Source organism: Heptranchias perlo, chromosome 35 (genome assembly GCF_035084215.1).
Source record: "Heptranchias perlo isolate sHepPer1 chromosome 35, sHepPer1.hap1, whole genome shotgun sequence".
In the NCBI taxonomy this organism is placed as follows: domain Eukaryota; kingdom Metazoa; phylum Chordata; class Chondrichthyes; order Hexanchiformes; family Hexanchidae; genus Heptranchias; species Heptranchias perlo.
In genome coordinates, this window is record NC_090359.1 from 10,242,306 (window position 1) to 10,268,651 (window position 26,346).

At 46.0% G+C, this 26,346-nt stretch overlaps 1 long non-coding RNA gene across 1 annotated transcript; it reads right to left on the reverse strand.

Moving 5' to 3' along the window:
- Positions 1–762: 762 nt before the first annotated feature.
- Positions 763–26,346, reverse strand: LOC137302024 (uncharacterized). The gene is made up of 3 exons (XR_010958401.1): positions 26,028–26,346; positions 19,944–20,033; positions 763–2,210 (listed from the first exon to the last, which is right to left on the reverse strand). It is a non-coding gene; the product is annotated as an uncharacterized lncRNA (long non-coding RNA).

Genomic DNA, 26,346 nt, shown 5'->3' on the forward strand with positions numbered 1-26,346 from the left:
ACAGTGTTGAAATTCAAAGATTACCTTAATTTCAGTGCCCACGGACCATGTTCGCTGCGGTCAGGTGCAAGGCTTGCAGGCAGCAATTGTTATCACCTTGTAATTTGAAGTGATGGAATGATTTTCCTTTTCTCTGATTTTTTGTCCTGTCTTATTGTTTATTTTTCTGTTAAAGCTTGGCTCTCTTGCCTGAACATTATGAGTCGACTAACCCAGACTGGGCGCCTTCCTTAAAGCTCGAGCAGGAGAAGGTGAAGGAAACTTCAATTGCTGTATCTCGCCACGAGAGGCAAGTGAAAAGAAAGAAGCAGCAGCTGGATCCAGAAGCTGCATCAGCACTTTTGACTCTCGGGGAAGACCAGTCAATAATGGAGGATGGACAAGTGGACCAAGCAGGCCCAGGTGATGTGGCATCCCAGACAGAGTTAACTGGAGGCATGATCAGTGGTATGGGATCGAGATCAATCGCCTACTTCAGGATAACTCAAAAGTTGAAAGAAAATATACCGGAGGATTTATTTCAAAGTTATGAAAATATAATAAAGTTTTATACAAATCTTCAGAACTTCATGGTGCTTATAATTGTGTTTAATTTTCTTGAACCCTTCATTAATGAAACTGCTAGAAATTCCCTGACCAAGTTTCAGCAATTGATAATGACAACTTAAGAACATAAGAAATAGGACCAGGAGTGGCCATACGGCCTCTCGAGCCTGCTCCGCCATTCAATAAGATCATGGCTGATCTTCCACCTCAACTCCACTTTCCCACCCGATCCCCATGTCCCTTGATTCCCTTAGATTCCAAAAATCTATCGCTCTCAGCCTGAAATATATTCAAGGACGGAGTATCCACAGCCCTCTGGGGTCGAGAATTCCAAAGATTCACAACCCTCTGAGTGAAGAAATTCCTCCTCATCTCAGTCTTAAATGGCCGACCCCTTATCCTGAATCAGTGCCCCCGAGTTATAGACTCTCCAGTGATGAGAAAGTGGTGATACTTAGACTGTAATTAACCTGCTCTTGTAGCCAAGTATTTATGTGGCTGGTCCAGTTACGTTTCTGGTCAATAGTGACCCCAGGATGTTGATGGTGGGGGATTCGGCGATGGTAATGCCGTTGAATGTCAAGGGGAGGTGGTTAGACTCTCTCTTGTTGGAGATGGTTATTGCCTGGCACTTGTCTGGCGCAAATATTACTTGCCACTTATCAGCCCAAGCCTGGATGTTGTTCAGGTTTTGCTGCATGCGGGCACGGACTGCTTCATTATCTGAGGGGTTGCGAATGGAACTGAACACTATGCAATCATCAGCCGAACATCCCCATTTCTGACCCTATGATTGAGGGAAGGTCATTGATGAAGCAGCTGAAGATTGTTGGGTCCAGGACACTGCCCTGAGGAACTCCTGCAGCAATGTCCTGGGGCTGAGATGATTGGCCTCCAACAACCACTATCATCTTCCTTTGTGCTCGGTATGACTCCAGCCACTGGAGAGTTTTCCCCGATTCCCATTGACTTCAATTTTTCTAGGGCCCCTTGGTGCCACACTCGGTCAAATGCTGCCTTGATGTCAAGGGCAGACACTCTCACCTCACCTCTGGAATTCAGCTCTTTTGTCCACATTTGGACTAGGCTGTAATGCGGTCTGGAGCCAAGTGGTCCTGGTGGAAGCCAAACTGAGCATCGGTGAGCAGGTTATTGGTGAGTAAGTGCTGTTTGATAGCACTGTCAACAACACCTTCCATTACTTTGCTTGAGAGTAGACTGATGGGGTGGTAATTGGCCGGATTGGATTTGTCCTGCTTTTTGTGGACAGGACATTCCTGGGCAATTTTCCACTTTGTCGGGTAGATGCTAGTGTTGTAGCTGTACTGGAACAGCTTGGCTGGAGGCGCGGCTAGTTCTGGAGCACAATTCTTCAGCACTACAGCCGGGATGTTGTCGGGGCCCATATCCTTTGCTGTCCCTGAGTTACTTCAATGGCTTAAGGAAATGAGGCTGCACAGGTTTAGGTATAAAATCTGCATTGCATGGTTCCATTATGCTGAGAATGGCAGTCTTTGTTCCAGTCTGACTAAAATGCTCAAAAAATCTTGGAACATCTGCATCATTTGGTGGTGGGATATTGTGAGTTTGCCGTCGTCTCTGTGCAACTGGGTGTGGTACTGTTGGTAGGGAAAGTTGCATCCGGGCATCAAATCTCTTTTTGCCTTTGACAGATGTACAATCAATGTCAGCAATTGGTGAATATGTAACATCTTTTGCAGGAGTTGGAAAATAACCAACATGGCCACCGGAAGTTAAAGAGTGATGTCATTCGAAATACCCTATAGTGCCTTTAATGTAATTATATGTCCCAGAGCACTTCACAGGAGCGATTATCAAACAAAATTTGACACCGAGTCACATAAGGACATATTAGGAGAGGTGACCAAAAGGTTGGCCAAAGAGGTAGGTTTGAAGGAGCGGCTTAAAGGAAGAGAGGTAGAGAGGTTGAGGGAGGGAATTCCAGAGCTAAGGGCCGAGGCAGCTGAAGACACAGCTGCCAATGCTGGAGCGATTAAAATTGGGGATGCGCAAAAGGCCAAAATTGAAGAAGCACAGAGATCCCAAAGGGTTGTGTGGCTGGAGGAGGTCAAAGACAGGAAGGGGTGAGACCATGGAGGGATTTCAAAACAAGGATGAGAATTTCAAAATTGAGGCGTTGCTGGACCGGGAGCCAATGTAGGCCAGCGAGCTCAGGGGTGATGGCTGAACGGGACTTGGTGCGAGTTAGGATACGGGCAGCAGAGTTTTGGATGAGCTCAAGTTAATGGAGGGTGGAAGATGGGAGGCTGGCCAGGAGATTATTGGAATATTCAAGTCTAGAGATAACAAAGGCATGGATGAAAGTTTCAGCAATAGATGAGCTGAGGCAGGGGCGGAGACGGGCGATGTTACTGAGGTGGAAGTAGGTGGTCTTGGTGTTGGAGCGGATTTGCTGTCGGATACTCATCTCAGGATCAAATAGGACGCCAAGGTTGTGTACGCTCTGGTTCAGCCTCAGACAGTGGCCAGGAAGAAGGATGGAGTCGGTGGCTAGGGAATGGTGTTTGTGGTGGGGACCAAAGACAATGGCTTCAGTTTTCCCCATATTTAGTTGGAGGATATTTCTGCTCACCCAGTACTAAATGTCAGACAAGCAGTATGACAAATCAGAGATAGTGGAGGGGTCGAAGGAGTTGGTGGTGAGGTAGAACTGGGTGTTGTCAACGTACATGTGGAACCTGATGTGTTTTCGGATGTTGTTGCCGAGGGGCAGCAGCATGTAGTTGAGGAAAGGGGATTGGCCAAGGATAGGTCCTTGGGGGACTCCAGAGGTAACAGTGTGGGAGCGAGAAGAGAAGCCATTGCAGGTGATTCTCTGGGTACGAGTGGTTAGATAGGAATGGAACCAGGAGAGGGCAGTCCCACCCAGCTGGATGGTGAAGGAGAGGCGATGGAGGAGGATGGTGTGATCAACCCTGTCAAGGGCTGCAAACAGGTGGAGAAGGATGAGGAGGGATGGTTTACCACAGTCACAGTCACACAGGATGTCATTTGTGACTTTGATAAGGGCCATTTCAGTACCGTGGCAGAGGCGGAAACCTGATTGGAGGGTTTCAATGAGTTGCAGGAAAGATGGACACGGATTTGGAAAGTAACAACATGTTCAAGGACTTTGGAGAGGAAAGGGAGGTTGGAGATGGGGTGGTAGTTTTCAAGGACATAGGGGTCAAGGGTGGGCTTTTTCAGGAGGGGGTGATGATGACAGGGACACGGGGGTACAGGGCCAGGGACACGGGGTCAGACACAGAGGGATACAATGTCCGACACACGGGGATACAGAGCCAGACACACAGATTTTAAAAAAATAAACAAGGCTCCAGTTAGCTCAGATCCTGTCGACAGCAGGTTGCACACACTGGGCGTTATCACTGATATATGAATAACCCTCTTCGTTACGAAATGACGAATTTCAGGAATTTGTTGGATCCCTTTTGTACAATGTGTGACTTTACCAGTAAGGGTTTGATCTGTGTAAGAAATCTCCATGTTCTGTGTTGATAAAACTCTGCTTCTGGTGTCACTGGGGACCTGCTCTCCATTTACTATAATAAATCTCCAGGTGCTGACACACCCCGTACTGGGTTCATGAAACTCTCCATCCCACTCCAACTGGGGCTCGCTCACTGTTGTTTCCAAAATTTTTTACAAATGTGTACACAGAACGAAACTACACCCCAGACCCTGTAAACTACATTCCATGTCCTATAAGCAAAATTGCAGATCCTCCCAACTAAATCCCAGATCCTGTCACCCTATCGATTGAGCCAAGTCGGAGACAGGCAGAGAGAGACAGACAGGCAAGACACGCAGACAGCTGTGCTCATGCTGCAGGTCAGCCATTCTTTAAGATTATCTGGACTCTGGACACTGCACATGATCCGCTACAGAAAATCGATGAACCTAATTTAGCAAATGAGATCACTTGCAATTCAACATAATAAGTGCCCTGTATCTCAATAAAATGAATCATCTGTGAATCAAAATAGCTGAGATAATCTTAAAGAATGGCTGACCTGCAACATAAGCACAACTGTCTGCGTGTCTGCCTGTCTGTCTGTCTATGACCTTCCCGTTTGCTTCTCTTTCTCTCTCTGATGCGGCCTATACCTGTCTTCATCCCTCCCTGTCTCTCTCTAGTTCCCATTGCCTATCTCACTATTCCTGTTTCCACTGCTTTCTTGCCTCCAACTCCCTGTGTGCTTGTGTCTCTCTCGTTCTCCCTGTCTGTTTCACTCAAACGTCATCCCTCTCGACCTTGCTCCCCATCTCCTATTCTATCCCAACCCAGTTCTCCTCTCTGTGTCCACTTCAATGAGTCCCTATCCCTCCCTCTCTCCATTTCTTTTCGTCCTTCTCGATCATCCCCATCAATCGCTGTCTATCCTTTCTCTTCCCCCTCGCTCCATCCCGATACACTTTCTCTCTGTGCCTGGCCCTGCTCTCTCTAATTTCACGGACATTTTTTTCGATGCAATCCCCTCATTTTGGCCCGTCCATCCCGTTCTGCTTAAGTCACTCCCTTTCTTTTTCCACCCTCCCTCTTTCTGACTTTCCGTTTCTGTCTCTCCACATTCCTCCCTCTCCCTACCTGTCTCTCTCTACATATTCCATTTCTCTGCCTTTAACTGCAGCTGCCACCTATTGCTTCACTCACTCCATGGTTGGTGTTCAGAGGTTATATTTTCAGGCTGGTGATACATCAACACAAGTTGCTCAGTTTCCATTAAATTTTAGGGACAGTAAGTTGTAATTGTAATCACAGGGCCTGGGTTCATTATTTATAAACTAAACAAAGATTTGCTGTGTATATTGGAAGATTAAGTGAGTGAAGTTTCATTACTGTTGTAACCATACACCCCAATAGCACCAACATTTTCACCAGTCTGACACTCATTCACTTTTGACACCGGCCATACTCCAGCCTGTCTGAGTGAGATCATTAGTTAAAAGCAATATTTGCTGTGGGCCCATTCCCAGTAAGTAATGGATTGACGCTGCCCAGACTGATTCAATGCAGGATTCTAACAAGCAGCAGGTAGAACAGATTTGCCTCGTCAATGTGGGCTGTGTCCAAACACAGGCATTCGAGGCTGAAATTACCAACATCCAGCCCACAGGAACCCACAGACACCTCCACAAGAACAGAAACTCACACAGTAATAGTCTAAAATACAACAAGAGAAATAGATTGTGTGTCACAACACTATGTGACGTGGATACAACATTAACAATCCTTAGTGTTCGATTGGAAGGATTTCCCCATTGTGTAGTGATATGTGGAATAAATCCTCAGTTAAAGCTGTGACGATTCACTGGATAAATATTGAGGTGGAAATGATATTGAAGATTTCCAAACTGAACCTGAACCATAAACTGACCATAACTACAAAATGACCCAGAACCCGAAACTCATGTAAGACACTTGCACGACAAGGCAAACATATAATGATACAATCCTAAACTGACACTGAAACATAAATTGACCTAAATTCCCAAACTAACCCTTAATCAGATGCTCAATCATTCCCCCAAACTGAAGCAGAACCAGAGCAAGTCACAAACCTAAACTTAACCAGAACCCAACAAAGACTCTGAACAAAACAAGCAACAACTCTCAATCAGATCCTCAAATCTAAACAACACGAAGCCCAACACTGGAAGACCCTAAACTCATATACAAACCTCAAATAAACCAGAAACTGTAAAATGACCCAGAGACAAAAACTCTACCTGAACCCAAACTAAACTGAACTGAACATGAACGCCCAAACCTCTGAACAACCTCAACCTGATCTTAAAGTTAAAAGTGCCCTGGAACCCTGAAGATATGCAGAACTCTCTATGAATAAGAGCCCTTCGCTGTTCTTAAGAGCCTCTGATCCAAAGCATTTCAGAGACCAAGAACACTAAGCTGAGCTGAACCCTAAATTAGCTGACAATCCCACAGTGACTTAGAAACTTAAACTGACCTGGAACTCTAAACTGATCCAGAATCCCAAAAGGGACCAGGTTCCCTGAACTGGCCATCAACCGAGTACTGAGTCAGAACCTCAACATGACCCAGAATCTTACACTGACCATAACTACAAAGTAACCCAGAATCACAAACTCACATTAAGCCCCAAATTAATATGTAAATTGAAATGACTGGATACCCAAAACAACCCGAAACCCAGTGACACAAAACCCTAAATCGACATAAAACCCTAAACCTGTACAGAAACCAAAACTGAACCAGACCCTCAAACTGACACTTTCCGTGGCCTAAATTGTTAAAGCTCCAATGAAACCCTCGTCAATCCAAGAGCTCCGGTCCTCTGGTTTCCCCTCTCACAGTGGAAGAACGTTAAACTGTTCCAGAATCCTAAACCGACCTGGAACCCGGAATCAAAGCAAAACTGCAACCAACTCAGAATCACAGGCTGATCTAAACCCTAAACTGATCCATTATCCTAAACGGACTCAGAATATTAAAATACGGCAAATCCTAAACAGACCCGAAACACCAAGCAGACCTGGAAACCCGACCTGGCCCAGAACCCTCGCTGACTCCACTGGTTCACTTGTTATTTCTGTAGTTTGTTTCAGGCTCTTCTGCTGTTTTTAGATATGATGTAATGTTAGGGGTCATTGAGATCAGTCTGTGAGGATCAGTCTTTGCCGGGGTCCTGTGGAATATTTTGTGGGGCTGGGCGTTTTTGGATGCGTGGAGAATGTTAGTCTTGAGGGTTCTGAGTTAATTGGAGCTCTTGTGGTCAGTTTGTGTGGAGTATGTTACAACCAGATACTGAGCCAGAAACTCAAAACAACACAGAATCTCAAATTGACCAAACTGATCCAGAATATAAAACTGAACTGGGACCACTAACCAATCCTAATTCTGAAGTGACCAACTCATGTAAAATGAATTATAAACATAAAGAAAAGCCAAGAACTCAAATTTGTGTTGAAACTCAAAATAAGCCCAGAATCCAAGACAACCAAAGTCTTACACTGATTCATCAGCCTAAAAATACTCAATGCATGAAACATATCTCGAACCCAGAATGAACCCACATGACGAGGCTGACACCGAAGGCTGAGCGTCAGGGGTTTCTACAATCCCTCAGTGTTGGCATCAGTCTGGGCGTGTTGAGTCATCAGAGATCGTTGTCTATGTTTGTTGTTCTGTGTCAGTTTGTGGGTGTTGTGGTTTGGGGTTTCTCTGCTCAGTATTGGGGTAATGTGCACTGTTTAAGGTCCGTTTACAGATGCTGTGGTTTGCTGTGACAGTGCAGTTATCATTTTACAGGAGGCAGAAGCCCAACGTGTGATGCCATCGTTAGCTTTGGGTGTTTGATCAATGTGTGGATGGTGAGGTAAGTGTGTGGGGACTGGGTCAGTTTCTGGGTATTGTGTTTTTTTTTGTGGATGATGTGATCGGTTTGGGGCGTATTGTGGACAGCTTTAGGATGCTGACTCATTTGGGGAGATGGGATAGTCAGTCATTGAACACTGCCTCAGTTATGGTCCCTGAACCCAGTTTGCAGTACCAGAGTCAGTTTCAGGATGCTGTGGTCAGTTTCAGAGATACATGGTATTAGCTTGAGGTGCTGGGCCAGTTAGAGGTACTGTACTACTTGAAGAGCTAGGTTAGGTTAAGGTGCTGGACTAACTTGAGGTGCGAGGTTAGCTTGAAGTGTTGGATTAGTTTGGAGGCTGTATTATTTTGAAGTATTAGGTTATTTTGAGGTTCTGGGCTGGTCTGAGGTGCTGTTTTTGCTTGAGGTATTAGATTATGTTGAGGTGCTGGATTACTTAGGGCAGCAGCTTTAGTTTGAGGTAATCTATTTGCTGCAAGTGCAGTTTTAGCTTAAGTTACTGGGTTAGTTGGAGGTGCTGTATTAGATTGAGCTGCTGGGATAGTTTAAGCTTTTGTAAATGTCTGAGGTTCTTGATCAGCATGTTTCCAGCCTAACGAGGAAGGAAGCAGTGCTGGATCTAGTTCTGGGGAATGAAGTGGGGCAAGTTTCAATGGGAGAGTGTTTTGGAAACGGTGATCACAATATGATTAGGTTTAGAGTAATTATGGAAAAGTACAAGGACAATGAAAGTTGAAGATACTGAACCGGAAGAGGGTTAATTTCAGTGAGTTGAAAAGGGATCTGGCCCTTATGGAATGGGAACAAAGATTATCAGGTAAAACAGTTAAAGAGCAAAGGGAGGCCTTCAAGGAGGAGATAGTTCAGGTACTTCATCTAACCCTATCAGCATATCCTTCTATTCTTTTCTATGTTTGACCAGTTTATCAATTATCTCCCCTTTTCTATCATAAATGTCTTTACAACTTTTTTGATTTCTGCTTCTAATGTCTTATCCATCTTGTTAGTGTCAATATTGAGGCAAAGTAATGATTCCACATTTCTGCCGTTACCTGTGAGTTTACCTTGTGCATCCCATAGTGGCCCTACCCCGATCATGATTTTCCTTTTGTTATTTATGTGTCTGTAGAATACTTTACTTTTTAAAAAGTATTTTTTGATAATTTAATTTTGTAATTCCTCTTTGCCTTCCGAATAGGTTTTTTTAAAACTTATTTCCTAACCTCTTCGTATTCCATTTTGTCATCCTCTTCTTTATTGTCCAGGTGCTGAGTATATGCCTTTTTCTTTAGTTTCAATTCTGATCTTATCTCTTTATTCATCCATGGTATTTCATTATTAGTGTCAGCGTCCGTGGAACAGTATCCCAGTGAGAGACCGTGTCCGTGGAACAGTATCCCAGTGAGTGTCAGTGTCCGTGGAACTGTATCTAGTGAGAGTCAGTGTCCGTGGAACTGTATCCCAGTGAGTGTCAGTGTCCGTGAAACTGTATCCCAGTGTCAGTGTCCACGGAACTGTTCGCAGAGTGTGTCAGGATCCATGGAATAGTATTCGAGTGACAGACAATGTCCATGGAACTGAGAGAGTAGGTCCTCATGGAACTGTTCCCCAGTGAGAGTCAGGGTGCATGGAACTGTTCCCCAGTGAGAGTCAGGGTGCATAGAACTGTTCCCCAGTGAAAGTCAGGGTGCATCGAACTGTTCCCCAGTGAGAGCCAGAGTGCACAGAACTGTACCCCAGTGAGAGTCAGAGTGTACAGAACTGTACCTCAGTGAGAGTAGGTGCCCATGGAAATGTACCCAGTGAGAATCATCGCCCATGGAACTGTACCCCAGTGACTGTCAGGGTCCATGGAACTGTACCCCAGTGACTGTCAGGGTCCATGGAACTGTACCCCAGTGACTGTCAGGGTCCATGGAACTGTACCCCAGTGACTGTCAGGGTCCATGGAACTGTACCCCAGTGACTGTCAGGGTCCATGGAACTGTACCCCAGTGACTGTCAGGGTCCATGGAACTGTACCCCAGTGACTGTCAGGGTCCATGGAACTGTACCCCAGTGACTGTCAGGGTCCATGGAACTGTACCCCAGTGACTGTCAGGGTCCATGGAACTGTACCCCAGTGACTGTCAGGGTCCATGGAACTGTACCCCAGTGACTGTCAGGGTCCATGGAACTGTACCCCAGTGACTGTCAGGGTCCATGGAACTGTACCCCAGTGACTGTCAGGGTCCATGGAACTGTACCCCAGTGACTGTCAGGGTCCATGGAACTGTACCCCAGTGACTGTCAGGGTCCATGGAACTGTACCCCAGTGACTGTCAGGGTCCATGGAACTGTACCCCAGTGACTGTCAGGGTCCATGGAACTGTACCCCAGTGACTGTCAGGGTCCATGGAAGATGGGTTGGTCAGATGGGCGGAACAGTGGCAAATGGAATTTAACCCGGAAAAGTGCGAGGTGATGCACTTTGGAGGGACTAACAAGGCAAGGGAATACACAATGAATGGGAGGACCCTAGGCAAGACAGAGGGTCAGAGGGATCTTGGTGTGCAAGTTCACAGATCCCTGAAGGCGGCGGAACAGGTAGATAAGGTGGTAAAGAAGGCATATGGGATACTTGCCTTTATTAGCCGAGGCATAGAATATAAGAGCAAGGAGGTTATGATGGAGCTGTATAAAACACTGGTTAGGCCACAGCTGGAGTACTGTGTGCAGTTCTGGTCGCCACACTACAGGAAGGATGTGATCGCTTTGGAGAGGGTGCAGAGGAGATTCACCAGGATGTTACCAGGGCTGGAGCGCTTCAGCTATGAAGAGAGACTGGGAAGATTGGGTTTGTTTTCCTTGGAGCAGAGGAGGCTGAGGGGGGACATGATTGAGGTGTACAAAATTATGAGGGGCACAGATAGGATGGATACTAAGGAGCTTTTTCCCTTCGTTGAGGGTTCTATAACAAGGGGACATAGATTGAAGGTAAAAGGCGGGAGGTTTAGAGGGGATTTGAGAAAGAACTTTTTCACCCAGAGGGTGGTTGGAGTCTGGAACTCACTGCCTGAAAGGGTTGTGGAGGCAGGAACCCTCACAACATTCAAGAAGCATTTGGATGAGCACTTGAAATGCCATAGTATACAAGGCTACGGACCAAATGCTGGAATATGGGATTAGAGTAGACAGGGCTGATGGCCGGCGCGGACACGATGGGCCGAAGGGCCTCTATCCGTGCTGTATAACTCTATGACTCTATGACTGTCAGGGTCCATGGAACTGTACCCCAGTGACTGTCAGGGTCCATGGAACTGTACCCCAGTGACTGTCAGGGTCCATGGAACTGTACCCCAGTGACTGTCAGGGTCCATGGAACTGTACCCCAGTGACTGTCAGGGTCCATGGAACTGTACCCCAGTGACTGTCAGGGTCCATGGAATGTACCCCTGTGAATGTAGGCACCATAGAACTGAATCAAGTGAGAGTAAGGGCCCATTGAACTGCACGCTCACCCTCAGGAGTGGATCATTCATTCCCGCGATTCTGTTCTGCCATTCATTTAGATCATGGCTAATCTGTATCTTAACTCTTTTTACCCATCTTGTATATAATGGGCAGCATTTTAGCACCCGCTATCGGGTGCGTTCCTGGCGGGGGGGCCCCCGAAAATTGGGAAATCCCGGAGTGGGACCACGCACTTCTGGGTTCCCCACTGATGCGCCAGCGTGCGCGCGCAGCCCCCGCTGGTGGGAATCCCGCAGGCAATTATAGCCAGCGGGATGCCACTTGAACGTATTTATTTTGCTTGTTCAGGTCATTAACTGACCTGATTCAGGGATTATGTGAGGAGGGGTGGGATTTTAAAGGAAACTGGGACTGTTTCCCACACTGGGGGAAACACTCCCAGTTCAAATGGACCTGTTGCAGCTGTCAGCCTGTGGCAGCTGCAAAGGTCCATTTGACAGGTTGGGGGTGGGGGAGACCCTCACCCATTGCAGGAGGCCACTCAGTCACTTGGGACAAAGTTTGGCCTCCACCACCCTCCTCCTGACAACCAAAGTCACCAACTTGCACACTTACCCCGGGGTCCAGAGATATGTACCTACCTTGCGGACCCCTCAGATGTACATCTTCCGGATGGGGGCCGCCGTAGCTGCAGTCATGACCTCATTGGAGGGCGAACAGCATCACCAGCCTCACCGTCCACCTCTGACACGTGGAGCTCCACAACAGTGCGCTGTGACACATCCACCTGTCCAGCAGGAGGGAGGGCTACCGCAGAGAGAGATGCGTCGCAGAGGGCACTACCCTCGCCACAGGGTCCACAGACCGAGGCTCAGCTTCCTGGACCTCTCTGAGCAGCAGTGCACACGGAGGCTCAGAGCCACTCGACATGTAGTCGTGGACATCTGCAGCCTCCTTCATGCCAAGCTGCTCCTGGCTGGCCCGAGCACCATCTTCTTACCTGTTGCTGTCAAAGTCACCACTGCCCTCAACAACTTCTCCTCCGCATCCTTCCAGGGTGCAACCGGGGACATCGCCGACGTCTCTCAGCCGTCTGCACAAAAGAGCCCTGCAAATGCACCTACACCCACTCTGCAGTGACACAATGGGTGGCATCAGTTGTGGGTCTTAGTGATCCTCAGGAAAGGGCATTATTGCACAAACCAGACAAGATTCGCGAAGACATGGCAGCAGTGGTGCCAATATAATATGTGATGTGAGTTGCTCAGAAATTAAATACAGGTAAACACCATGACAAACCCTCAAACACGCTTGTGCATCCCCTTCATGCTCACGACACGTTTGCCTTATGCTTCCTGCTGCACATATGTGATGCATGCCCTGTGGCTGCAGCACAGGTAGTGGCAGGTTGAGTGAGGCTGACCGTGAAAGAGATGCATGAGAGGGTGAGGATGAGATAGAGCCATGATATTGTATGAGGATTGGGTTGAGTGGTAGTGGCGGGATGAGTACTGGCGAGGTGAGTAGGTGCAGGTAAGATGAGGATGAGGTTTGAGTGGGTATGAGGGGTGATGCGCCAGAGTAGTGTTGGCAGTGCAGAAGGAGGTGTGGGCGGTAATGTGGCAGATGGAGTGTAGGGGAATGAGTAAGTGTACTCACTTTGGCTGACCGACTGAGGTCATTGGAGCGCCTCCTGCACTGTATGCAGGTGGGCGATATGTTGGTGGTGCTGGTGACCTCCTCTGCCACCTCGAGCCAGGCCTTCCTGGTGGCAGAGGCAGGCCGCTTCCTCCCGCCCGCCGGGGGTGGGGGGGGGGGGGGGGGGGTGGAGGGGAAGATCTCTGTCCTCCCCCTCCACCTCACCCCATGTATTGATACCTGGAGTGAGGCAACATTAAACTGGGAGCAGCCTTCCCCCTGGGCTGCTCCATGCTGTAATTTTTTCTATTTGTTGCAGCATCTGTCAGTGGAGGACTGCCCCTTTAAATAGAGCTCCTCCAGCTGACGGATCTGACTGTGCACGCGCAGTCCGCCCGACGCGCAGATCAGCAGTGGGGAACCCGGAAGACCAGGTAAGTGGATCCAATTATGCTACGATCGCGCGGGGAGCTGACTGATTTCACCGGGCGCGTTACCCACGTGCCCGATAGCCCCCCCGCCGAGAACCCGCAGCCCTGGTAACACCGGGCCCAATGTATTCGGATTAGATGTCAATTATCTTCAATCTGTTTTTTTCTGGTTATCAACCCTCCTGTCAGTGGAAACAATTTCTCCTTATTTACTCAAAGGTCAGTTTATTTTTTAAACTTACCTCAGTGTGTCTTGCAGGCTTCTCGACAGGTTCCCCCTGCGGGGTGGCCTTCCTGCTCAGAAGTGGGTTAAATTTCAGGGGTTACGATGTGACCGAGGAGTCCGGCGGGAGACTCGTTAAAAGCCAAGATGAGTGGCGTTAAAACGGCCGATTGATGGGAATGGAGCGGGAAATGGAGCTGCTCCATTTTAACTGATCCTGCGATCAGGGAGAGTTAAAATCAACCTGTTTCACATTGCATGATAGTCCACATGTGCCACTGGAGGGAAAGCTATAACTGCAAGTTATTCTTGCAGGTGTTATGAATGAGTTCGGGTCTATTCGTAACTATTCACCACATTACTAGTCAATGAAACAATGCATTACTTTGCTTTTCAGTCATACTCCATCTAAAACAAGGGTACGTTTTAATATCTGCGTCTGTCTCTCCCATGTCTGTCTGTCTGTCTCTCTCTCCCCGTCTGTCTCTCCCGTGTCTCCGTCTGTGTCTCCTGTCACTCACACATATATTGTGGGGAAAGGCCTGTCGCAATTAAGCCTCAGGCCCTCTCCATCCAAAATAGTGCCATGGTATTTGCCACCTTTTCTGAGGGTGCCTCTGTGTATAAATGTGCCAAGGATCACATGCCAGGCACTGGACTTATGTGGCACATCACCTGTTCTCATTATAATGGACACATTTCAGCTGGCAGAAAGGTACAGGGTGAAATATGTGTTGCTTAATCACCCCTCTGCACCAACAATGTTTCAGTGAGTGATGGGGAGATGGGCTGAGATTTATAAATAGACTTGCAGTACATTCTCTCTCTCTCTCTGGTGTGCAACAGAAATGAGTCACAGTGACAGGAGCAGAAAACTGCTTGGACAGAGGATCTGACACAACACATTAAAGCTGGCGATGACTGGTGTGGCAGGATTGTAAATTTAAAGGGACATTACCATTTGGCTGGAGAGTTTTTAAGGGAAACGCGACTCCTCGAAGAGTTCACTTCTACCCGCCTGATAAGTTGGCTGCGGTGGACAATTTTCTCCGTGTGGACAATATATTTGCTGAATTGTAAACTACTCCACAGTGATGAACACTGAGCCTCGGTCATTTCTATATCTGAGGCCGTTTCTCCCCTTCTCTGGGTCTTCGACCTCCACCATTGCTGGTCTGAATCCAGCCACGAGAAGAGGGTGGAAGAGCAACCTGGGCAATTCTCCCTTGATCTCCCCCCCACCACCTGTGGAGAGTCCCTGCCTCCCTGGCCCAGCCTTTGTTTGGTATCTTCCCCAGTGGTAAGGTCGGGTTTAGAAACATTGCAGGTGGGTGAAAACCTGTATCTTACTGCTGGACCGGTCTTTTAAATTCAATTATAATTTTTATCCCTCAACCAACATCACTAAAACAGATGATCTGGTCATTATCACATTGCTGTTTGTGGGACCTTACTGTGTTCAATGTACTGCCGTGTTTCCTACAGTAAAGCAGCAACTAGACTTCAAAAGTACTTAATTGGTAGAGGAACCACCTGGGGAACAGGCTATTTGAGATCTCGTATTGTGTAATGAGACAGGGTTAATTAAAAAACTTATAGTAAAGGATCCTCTGGGGGAGAATGAACATAATATGATAGAATTTCATATTCAGTTTGAGAGTGATGTGGTTAAGTCCGAAACTCGGGTCTTAAATATAAACAAAGCCAATTATGGAGGTTTGAGGGGCGAGTTGGCTGAGGTAGATTGGGAAATTAGATTAAAAGATATAACGGGAGACAAACAATGGCAAATATTTAAAGAAATGATTCATAATTCTCAACTAATATACATTCCCTTGAGGAATAAAACTCCACGGGAAAAGTGGTACAATTGTGGCTAATTAGAGAATTTAAGGATAATATTAGATTAAAAGCAGAGGCTTACAATGTAGTCAAAAAGCGTAGTTAGCCTGAGGATTGGGAGGGTTTTAGAAATCAGCAAAGGATGACCAAAAATTCATAAAGAGGGAGAAAATTGAATCTGACAGTAAACCAACAAGAAATATAAAAACAGATTGTAAGAGCTTCCACAAGTATGTGAAAAGGAAGAGATGAGTGAAAGTAATCGTGGGTCCCTTAGAGGCAGAGACAGAAGAAATTATAATGGGGAGAAAGGAAATGGCAGAGATGTGAAACAAATATTTTGTATCTGTCTTCACAGCAGATGACACAAAAAACATACCGGAAACAGTGGGGAACCAAGGGCCTAATGAGAGTGAGGAACTTAAAGTAATTAATATTAGTAAAGAAAAAGTACTGGAGAAATTAATGGGACTAAAAGCCGAGAAACCCCCTGGACCTGATGGCCGACATCCTCGGGTTTTAAAAGAGGTGACTGCAGAGATAGTGGATGCATTGGTTGTGATCTTACAGAATTCCCCAGATTCTAGAATGGTCCCTGTGGATTGCAAGGCAGCAAATGTAACCCCGCCATTTAAGAAAGGAGTGAGAGAGAAAAGAGGGAACTATAGGCTAGTTAGCTTGACATCAATAGTAGGGAAAATGCTGGAATCTATTATTAAGGACGTAGTAACAGGGCACCTAGAAAATCAAAATATGATTAGGCAGAGTCATACGGTTTACTCTTCGAGTCATAGAAAGATTACAGCATGGAAGGAGGCCATTCAGCCCATCCAGTCCAGGTCAGCTCTGTGCAAGAGCAATCCAGCTAGTCCCATTCCCCCGCCCTATCCCCGTAGCCCTGAAAATTTTTTACTTTCAACTACTTATCCAGTTCCCTTTTAAAGGCCATGATTGAATCTGCCTCCACCACCCCCTCAGGCAGCGCATTCCAGATCATAACCACTCGCTGTGTAAAAAAGTTTTACATCATATCACCTTCGGTTCTTTTGCCAATCACCTTAAATCTATGCCCTCTGGTTCTTGACCCTTCAGCCAATGGGAACAGTTTCTCTCTAGACCCTTTATGATTTTGAATACCTCTATCAACTCTCCTCTCAACCTTCTCTGTTCCAAAGAGAACAACCCCAGCTTCTCCAGTCTATCCACATAATTAAAGTCTTTCATCCCTGGAATCATTCTAGTAAATCTCTTCTGCACCCTCTCTAAGGCCTTCACATCTTTACTAAAGTGCAGTGCCCAGAACTGGACACAATATTCCAGTTGTGGTCGAACCAGTATTTTATCAAGGTTCATCATGACTTCCTTACTTTTGTATTCTATGCCTCTATTTATAAAGCCCAGGGCTCATCTGCTTTTTTAACCGCTTTCTCAACCTGCCCTGCCACCTTCAACGATTTGTGCACAAATACCCCCAGATCTCTCTTTTCCTGTACCCCTTTTAGAATTTTGCCCTCTAGTTTATATTGCCTCTCCTCGTTGCTACCGAAATGTATCACCTCACATTTATCTGGGTTAAATTTCATCTGCCACGTTTCCGCCCATGCCACTAGCCTGTCCATATCCTCTTGAAGTCTATCACTATCCTCTGCACTGTACACTACCCTTCCAAGTCTCGTGTCATCTGCAAATTTGAAAATGTGCCCTGTACATCCAAGTCCAAGTCCTTAATATATATCAAGAAAAGCAGTAGTCCCAGAACCAACTCCTGGGGAACACCACTATGCACCTCCCTCCAGCCCGAAAAACAACCGGTCACCACTACTCTCTGTTTCCTGTCACTTAGCCAATTCTGTGTCCATGTTGTTATTGCCCCCTTTATTCCATGGGCCACAACCTCGATGACAAGCCTACCATGTGGCACTTTATCAAACGCCTTTTGAAAGTCCATATACACAAAATCAACCGCATTTCCCTCATCTACCCTCTCTGTTACATTATCAAAAAACTCCATTAGGTTAGTTAAACACGATTTGCCTTGAACAAATCCGTGTTGGCTTTCTCTGATCAATCCACACTCGTCGAAGTGACTGTTAATTCTGTCCAGTATTATTGTTTCCAGAAGTTTCCCCACCACCGAGATTAAACTGACTGGCCTGTTATTGCTGGGTTTATCCTTACACTCTTTTTTGAACAAGGGTGTAACATTTGCAATTTTCCAATCCTCTGGCACCACTCCCGTATCCAAGGTTGTTTGGAAGATTATGGCCAGTACCTCAGCAATTTCCCCCCTTACTTCCCTCAGCATCCTCGGGTGCATCCCATCCAGACCAGTTGACTTATCTATTTTAAGTTCAGCCAGCCTTTCTAGTACCTCTTCTTTATCAATTTTTAGCCCATCCAGTATTTTAACAATATCTTCCTTTACCGAGACTCTGGCAGCATCTTCTTCCTTGGTAAAGACAGATGCAAAGTATTCATTTAATCCCTCAGCCATGCCCACTGCCTCCATGAGTAGATCTCCTTTATGGTCCATAATCAGCCCCACCCCTCCTCTTATTACCTGTTTACTGTTAACATATCTGTAGAAGACTTTTGGATTCCCTTTTATGTTGGTCACTAGTCTATTCTCATACTCTCTCTTTGCTCCTCTTATTTCCTTTTCACTTCCCCTCTGAACTTTCTATATTCTGCCTGGTTCTCACTTGTTTTATCAACCTGATACCTGCCATACACCGCTTTTTTCCGCTTCATCTTATTCTCTATCTCCTTTGTCATCCAGGGAGCTCTGGCTTTAGTTGCCCTACCTTTCTCCCTCGTTGGAATGTACTTTGTCTGTACCCGAATTATCTCCTCTTTAAAGGCCGCCCACTGTTCAATTACAGTTTTCCCTGCCAATCTATGATTCCAATTTACCCGGGCCGGATCTGTTCTCATCCCACTGAAATTGGCCCTCCTCCAGAAAGGGATGGACTGCAGACAGAGAGATCTAGGGACGGGGCAAAACACGGGGATTGGGTAGAAAATGTGTCCGAGAAATTAAAAGGAGAGCAGGGTCAGGCACAGAGAGAAAGTGGATGGGGACGGAGCGGGAGGGAAGAGGGTAAAGAGCGATTGATGGGGGATGACAGAGAGGGATGAGAAGGAATGGAGAGAGAGAGGGGTAAGGAAACAGAGTAAGGTGGACGCAGAGATGAGAACTCGGTTGGGAGAGAATAGGAGATGGGGAGTAAGGGAGAGGGATGTGGAGCAAGTGAAATGGGACAAGGAGGAAGTGAGAGAAACCAGCATGCAGAGACTGGGCGGTACAAAAGCAGGGGAAACAGGAATAGTGAGAGAGGTCAAGGGACGGACCGACCGTGGGTGAGCGAGTGAAGCAAACAGGCAGGTTGGAGACAGAAAGGGAGACAGACAGGTAGATAGACAGACAGGCCCACACACAGCTGTGTTCATGCTGCAGGTCAGCCATTCTTTAAGATTATCTCAGCTATTTTGATTTACAGATTATTCATTTTATTGAGATTCAGGGCATTTATTACGTTGAATTGTAGGTGATCTCATTTGCTAAATCAGTTGATCCATTTTCTGTAGCAGATCACGTGCAGCGTCCACAGTAACACTTGGCTCAATTGGTCCCCACCAAAAACACCGTTCCCTGGTCACCGACTCCATCCCTCTCCCCGGTCACTGTCTGAGGCTGAACCAGACCATTCATAACCTTGGTGTCCTATTTGACCCCGAGATGAGTTTCTGACCATATAGCCGCTCCATCACGAAGTCCGCCCACTTCCTCCTCCATAACATCGCCCGTCTCCACACCTGCCTCAGCTCATCTGCTGCTGAAACCCTTATCCATGCCTTTGTTATCTCTAGACTTGACTATTCCAATACTCTCCTGGCTGGCCTCCCATCTTCCATCCTCCATAAACTTCAGCTCGTCCAAAACTCCCGTATTTTATCTCGCACCAAGTCTCGTTCACCCCATCACCCCTGTGCTTGCTGACCTACATTAGTTCCCAGTCCAGCAACACCTTGATTTTAAAATTCTCATCCTTCTTTTCAAATCTCTCCATGGCCTCGCCCCTGCCTATCTCTGTGACCTCCTCCAGCCCTACAACCCTCCAAGATCTCCACGCTCCTCTAATTCTGGCCTCACGCGCATCGACGATTTTAATCGTTCCACCATTGGCGGCCGTGTCTTCAGCTGCATTGATCCTAAGCTCTGGAATTCCTTCTCTTTCTCTCCTCCTCTAAGACGTCCCTTAAGCCTATCTCTTTGGTCAAGCTTTTGGTCACCTGTCCTAATACCTCCTTATATGGCTCGGTGTTAAATTTTGATTGATAATCACGCCTGTGAATCACCTGAGGGTGTTTTACGACATTAAAGGCGATATTGGCCAAGGTGCTTACCCCGAGGAAGGGAGGAACCATCACAGGCCGAGTCTCACTGGGCAGCTGTCCGACATCTCCTCGCGGCTGATTAGATTCCAGAATCTGTCACTGGAATACAACAGGACTATTTTTGAGACGATGATTATATTTAATTTGAATATATTTGTCATTAATGGCATTTGATTGATTTACTTTAACATTAAATTGTTCTTTTCTTTCCGCTCTTTACATGGATTAAATTCACTCACAATATCAGCTGCCAACTCCAGTTTGTGAGGGATATCAAGGACAACACTAAAGGTTTTTACAAGTATATTAAGAGAAAGAAGGTGACTCAGAGTAATGTGGTCCCTTAAAGACAGACGCAGGGGATTATAGTAATTGAAAGGGAGAGAGGGTGAAGAATTTGAAAAATTTGTACAGGAGAACTTTCTTAATTAGTATATTTCTAGCCCAACGAGGAAGGAAGCAGTGCTGGATCTAGTTTTAGGGAATGATGTAAGGCAAGTGGAGTGTATTTCAGTGAGAGAACATCTGGGTAATAGTGATCATAATATAATTAGGTTTAAAGTAATTACAGAAAGGGACAAAGAAAAATCAAAGGTGAAAATATCCAACTGAAAGAGAGCCAATTTCAGTGATTTGAGAAGGGATCGAGCACAGGTGGACTGGAAACAAAGATTGGCCAAAAAACAGTAAATGAGCAATGGCAGGTCTTCAAGGTGGAGATAGTTCGGGTATAAACCAAGGATTTTCCCATAAGGAGGAAAGATACGGCATCCAAAGCTCGAGCTCCCTGGATGACAAAGGAAATAGAGCTTAAAATAAAACAGAAAAAGGTTTATGACCACTGTCAGGTACAGAATACAGTACACAACCAGGAGAGTGTGCAGGGGGAAATTGAAAAGGATATAAGAAGGGCAAAGAGAGAATATGAGAAAAGATTAGCAAGTAACATAAATGGGAACCCAAAAACTTTTATAAAAATATGAAAAGGAAAAGGATAAAAGGAATGGTGGGGCCGGTTAGGGATAAAATAGGAAATCTGCTTGTGGAGGCAGAGGGCATGACTGAGGTACTGAATGAGGACTTTGCATCTGTCTTCACAAAAGAAGAGGATGAAGTTAATGTCGCAGTAGAGGAGGAGGGAGTAGAGATATTGGATAGGATCAAAATAGATAGAAAGGAGGTGCTAAATAGGTTGGCATCACTCAAAGTGAACAAGTCCCCCGGTCCAGGTGGGGTGCATCCCAGGCTGCTGAGGGAAGCAAGGGTGGTGATAGCAGAAGCTCTGACCACAATCTTTCAATCCTCCTTGGATATGGGAGTGGTGCCAGAGGACTGGAGGATTGCAAATGTTACACCCCTGTTCAAAAAAGGAGAGAGGGATAAAACTGGTCACTACGGGCCAGTCAGTCTAATATCAGTAGTGGGAAAACTACGAGAGACCATTGTCAAGGACAAAATTAATTCTCACTTGGAGAGGCATGGGTTAAGAAGGAACAGCCAGCACAGATTTCTTAAAGGCAAACCATGTCTGACCAACCTGATTGAATTCTTCGATGAAGTAACAGAGAGGGTCGATGGAGGTAGTGCAGTCGCTGTTGTATATATGGACTTTCAAAAGGCATTTGATAAAGAATCACATAACAGACTTATTTGGAAAACAGAGGCCCATGGGATCAAAGGAAAAAATTGGTGGTAACTTGGGTACGTAATTGGCCAGGGGAAAGGAAGCAGAGAGTCGTGGTGAACGGATGCTTTTCTGACTGGACAGAAGTATGCAGTGGGGTCCCCCAGGGGTCAGTATTAGGACCATTACTTTTCTTGTTATATCAAAATGACCTGGATTTGGGTTTCGGGAGCACAGTTTCAAAGTTTGCGACTGATACAGGACTTAGCAACGTAGTAAACAGTGAGGAGGATAGTAGCAGATTTCAGGAGGACATAGACAGACTGGTAAAATGGGCAGACACAGGGCAGATGCAATTTAAGACGGACAAGTGTGAAGTGATGCACTTTGGGAGGAACAAAGCGGACAGGCAGTATAATCTAAATGGGACTATTTTGAGGGGAGTGCAAGAACAGAGGGACCTGGGGTACATAGTCACAAATCTTTGAAGGTGGCAGGGCAAGTTGATAAGGTGGTTAAGAAAGGATATGGGAAACTTGGCTTTGTAAATAGGGGCATTGAATACAAAAACGAGGAAGTCATGCTGAACCTTTACAAATCACTGGTTAGGCCTCAGCTGGAGTATTGTGGCCAATTCTGGGCACCACACTTTAGGAAGGATGTCAAGGTCATGGAGAGCGTACAGAGGAGGTTTACCAGTATGGTACCAGGGATGAGGGACATCAGTTATGTGGAGAGGTTGGAGAAGCTGGGATTGTTCTCCTTAGAGCCGGGGATAAGGGGAGATTTAATAGAGGTGTTCAAAATCAAGTGGGGTTTTGATCGTTTCTCCCTACTTGCTCGGTTTCCTCTGGCAAGCGGGTCGGTAACCAGAGGTCGTAGATTTAAAATAATTGGCAAAAGAACTAGAGAGGAAATGAGGAGAAGTTTTTCTTCATACAGAGAGTTGTTAAGATCTGAAACGCACTCCCTGAAAGGGTGGTGGAATCAGATTCCATGGGAATTTTGAAAGGGCAATTAGACATATACTTGAAGAGGACTAATATGCAGGGTTATGGGGAAAGAGTTGGAGTGTGGGACTAAATTGGACAGCTCTTTCAAAGGCACGATGAATGGCCTCCTTCTGTTCTGTAAGTTTCTCTGAAAAGTGGGTAAAATAGTGTGAGAGAGGGAATGAGTCTCGGAGAATCTGTGTGAGAGAGGGAGTGAGTCACAGAGAGTCTGTGTGAGAGAGGGAGTGAGTCACAGAGAGTCTGTGTGAGAGAGGGAGTGAGTCACAGAGAGTCTGTGTGAGAGAGGGAGTGAGTCACAGAGAGTCTGTGTGAGAGAGGGAGTGAGTCACAGACAGTCTGTGTGAGAGAGGGAGTGAGTCACAGAGAGTCTGTGTGAGAGAGGGAATGAGTCTCGGAGAGTCTGAGAGTGTGTCTCGGAGAGTCTGCATCTGGATGAAGGAGAGTCTGAGAGGTAGGGTGGGAGGGAGATAGAGAGGGAGAAAGGGTTTGTGAGAACGGGCAAGAGAGAATATTGGAGACAGGAAAGAGAAACAGTCTGTGTGTAAGAGAGAGAGAGAGGAAAGGGGAAGAGAGCCTGTTTGTGCATGAGAACTTAGGGATAGAAATGTGAGAAGTTGGAGAGAAATGAGAGATTGCATGGATAAAAGGACAGAAAACTGAGAGTTGTGATTAACAGATGTTTCTTGCACTGGAAGGATTTAAACAGTGGCGATCCCCGGGGTCAGTGTTGGCACCATTGCTTTTCTCAATATCTGTGGATAGAAATGATCTGGACCTGGGTGTAGGGGGCACAATATCAAAATTTGCAGCTGCCACAAAGATAAGGAGTGAGATTAACCATGAAGAGGATTGTCAACAACTTCAGGAGGAGGCAGACAGGTGAGGAGATTGGACAGGTAGATGTGAGATGGAATTTAATGGGGAGAGATGTGAGGTGAGAAGAATAAGGAGAGGAAATAGACACTATACTGTAAAACTGTAAAAGGAGTAGAGGAGCAGAGAGATTTAGGGATTCAGATACACAAATCTTTAAAAAAGTGGGAGGACAAGTTGATAAAGCTGTTTTGCAAAAACCCCCATGGGATCCTAGGATTTATAAATAGGGGCATAGAGTATAAAAGGAAAGAGTTAATGCTACACCTGGACAAATCATGGGTCAGGCCACAGTCAGAATATTGTGTCCAGTTTTTGGTGCATTACTTCAGTAAGAATGTCGCGGCCATGGAGAGGGGCAGAAGAGATTCACTAAGATGATCCCAAGGATGAGAGTCTTGACATAACTTTTCATGAGAGCAGAGAAGTTTAAATAAGATCAGAGAGAGGGGATCAAAATTATGAGGGGGTTTTGATAAAGTAAATGAGGGAAAACTATTTCCACTCGTACGGGTACGGGAGCACAGTGGTTATGTTACTGGACTAGTAATCCTAGAGGCTCGGACTAATATTCCGGAGTCATGAGATCAAATCTACGGCAGCTGGGAAATTTAAATTAAATTAATTAAATAAAATCTGGAATTTAAAAAAAACTAGTATCAGTAATGGTGGCCATGAAACTACCGGATTGTCGTAAAAACCCATCTGGTTCACTGATGTCCTTTAGGGAAGGAAACCTGCCGTCCTTACCCGGTCTGGCCTATATGTGACTCCAGACCCACAGCAATGTGGCTGATTCTTAATCACCCTCTGAAATGGCCCAGCAAGCCACTCAATTGTTCAAGATAGGTGGCACACCACCACCTTCTCAAGGGCAACTGGGAAGGGCAATAAATGCTGGCCTTGCCAGTGACGCCCACATCCCAGTTCGTGAGTCGGTAACTGGAGGGCATCAAATTAAGAGAGGTTGGTTTTCTTTTTGATGCAGAGGGTTGTTCGGACAATGGAATGTCCGACCAGAAACAATGAGGGAAGCAGAATTTAAAAGGGAAGTGAATCAATATCTGAAGAAGAAAATCTTGAAAGATCTTGAAAGGCCTTCGATGAGGTACCGCATTGTAGATTCATGACCAAGGTCAGAGCTTGTGGAGTCAGGGGACAGGTAGCAGAATGGATAGCAAGCTGATAACAAAACAGAAAACAGAGAGCAGGGGTTAATGAGAGTCACTCAGACTGACAAAAGGTGGGAAGTGGTGTTCCACAGGGATCGGTGCTGGGAACACTGTCGTTCACCATTTGCATCAACGGTTTGGACTTGGGAATCGGAAGAACAATTTCAAAATTTGCGGACAACACCAAATTGAGGGATATCGTTAATAGTGAAGAGGACTGAGATAAAATACAGGAAGACATTAATAAACTTACAGAATGGGCGTGTAATTGGCAAATGAATTTCAATATAGACAAGTGTGAGGTGGTACAAATTTAGTGGGAAGAATAAGGAGGCCACATACTTCCTGGATAATAAGAGTCCAAATGGGGTAGAGGAGCAAATTGGGGTCAAGGGGTACAGATACACAAATCATTAAATGTAGTGACTCAGGTTCATAAGGCCATAAAAAAATAAACAAAGCACTGGGGTTCATTTCCAGAGGAATAGAATTGAAAAGCAGGGAAGTTATGTTAAACTTGTCCAGCACCTTGGTTAGGCCACACTGAGCACTGTGCACAGTTCTGGTCTCCATGTTACAAAAAGGATGTAGAGCCACTGGAGAAGGTGCAAAAAAGATTGACAAGGATGATACCAGAACTGAGAGGTTATAACTATCAGGATAAACTCAACAGGCTGGGGCTCTTTTCTCTAGAAAAGAGAAGGCTGAGGGGTGACCTGATAGAGATCTTTAAAATTATGAGGGAGTTTCATAGGGTCGACATAGATGTGTTTCCACTTGTGGGGGAGTCCAAAACTATGGGCCATGAATAGAAGATAGTCACTAATAAATCCAGTCAGGAATTCAGGAGGAACTTATTTACCCAGAGAGTGGTTAGAATGTGGAACTTGCTAACACATGGAGTAATTGAGGCAAATAGCATAGATGCTTTTAAGGGGAAGCTAGATAAGTACATGAGGGAGAAAGGAATAGAAGGATATACAGATAGGGACAGATGAAGAGAGGTGTGAGGAGGCTCGTGTGGAGCATAAACACCAGCACAGACCAGTTGAGCCGAATGGCCTGTTTCTGTGCTGTAAATTCTATGTAATTCTAAACGGTCCATAAATACGGAGAATAAAAGTGGGCCCAGCACTGACCCCTGGGGTAACCACTTCCAACCCTTCTCCAATCACTTCCACACCGCCTGAGGAAGGGGAAAGCCCCCGAAAGCTTGTGGGATTAAAAATAAAATCGTTGGACTATAACTTGGTGTTGTAAAATTGTTTACAATTCTCCAATCTCAGCAACTCCCATTAACCCGGACCCTCTGTTTCCGGTCCCCAGACAACTTTCTCCCCACACTGTTCCATTTCCTTTTAAACGGCCCACCTGAACAGACTGGACATTACCCCGGGGATCCCCCAGTTACCTTCACACCGTTGCTCGCCATGTCCCTGATTTCACTTGACATCCTTCACAGTCTCATCGAATTGTCTTGGTGCCTCCCGGCCGTGTGAACATCCAAAGAGGTTTCCAGTCAGCCTCAAGTATTTTCCAGCAGATTGATTCAAATCCAGTGCGGTTTTCCTCAAAACTCCTGGAAGTTCAGGCATGAATTTTCCTGTGGAAGAAAGTCACATCGTGTTACGGGACGGAAGAATTAACGATCCTTCTGAAGTACTCGGTGTCGGCCTTGGCTCATTTGTAGCACTCTCTCACCTCGAGAATCATAAAGGTTGTGGGTTAAA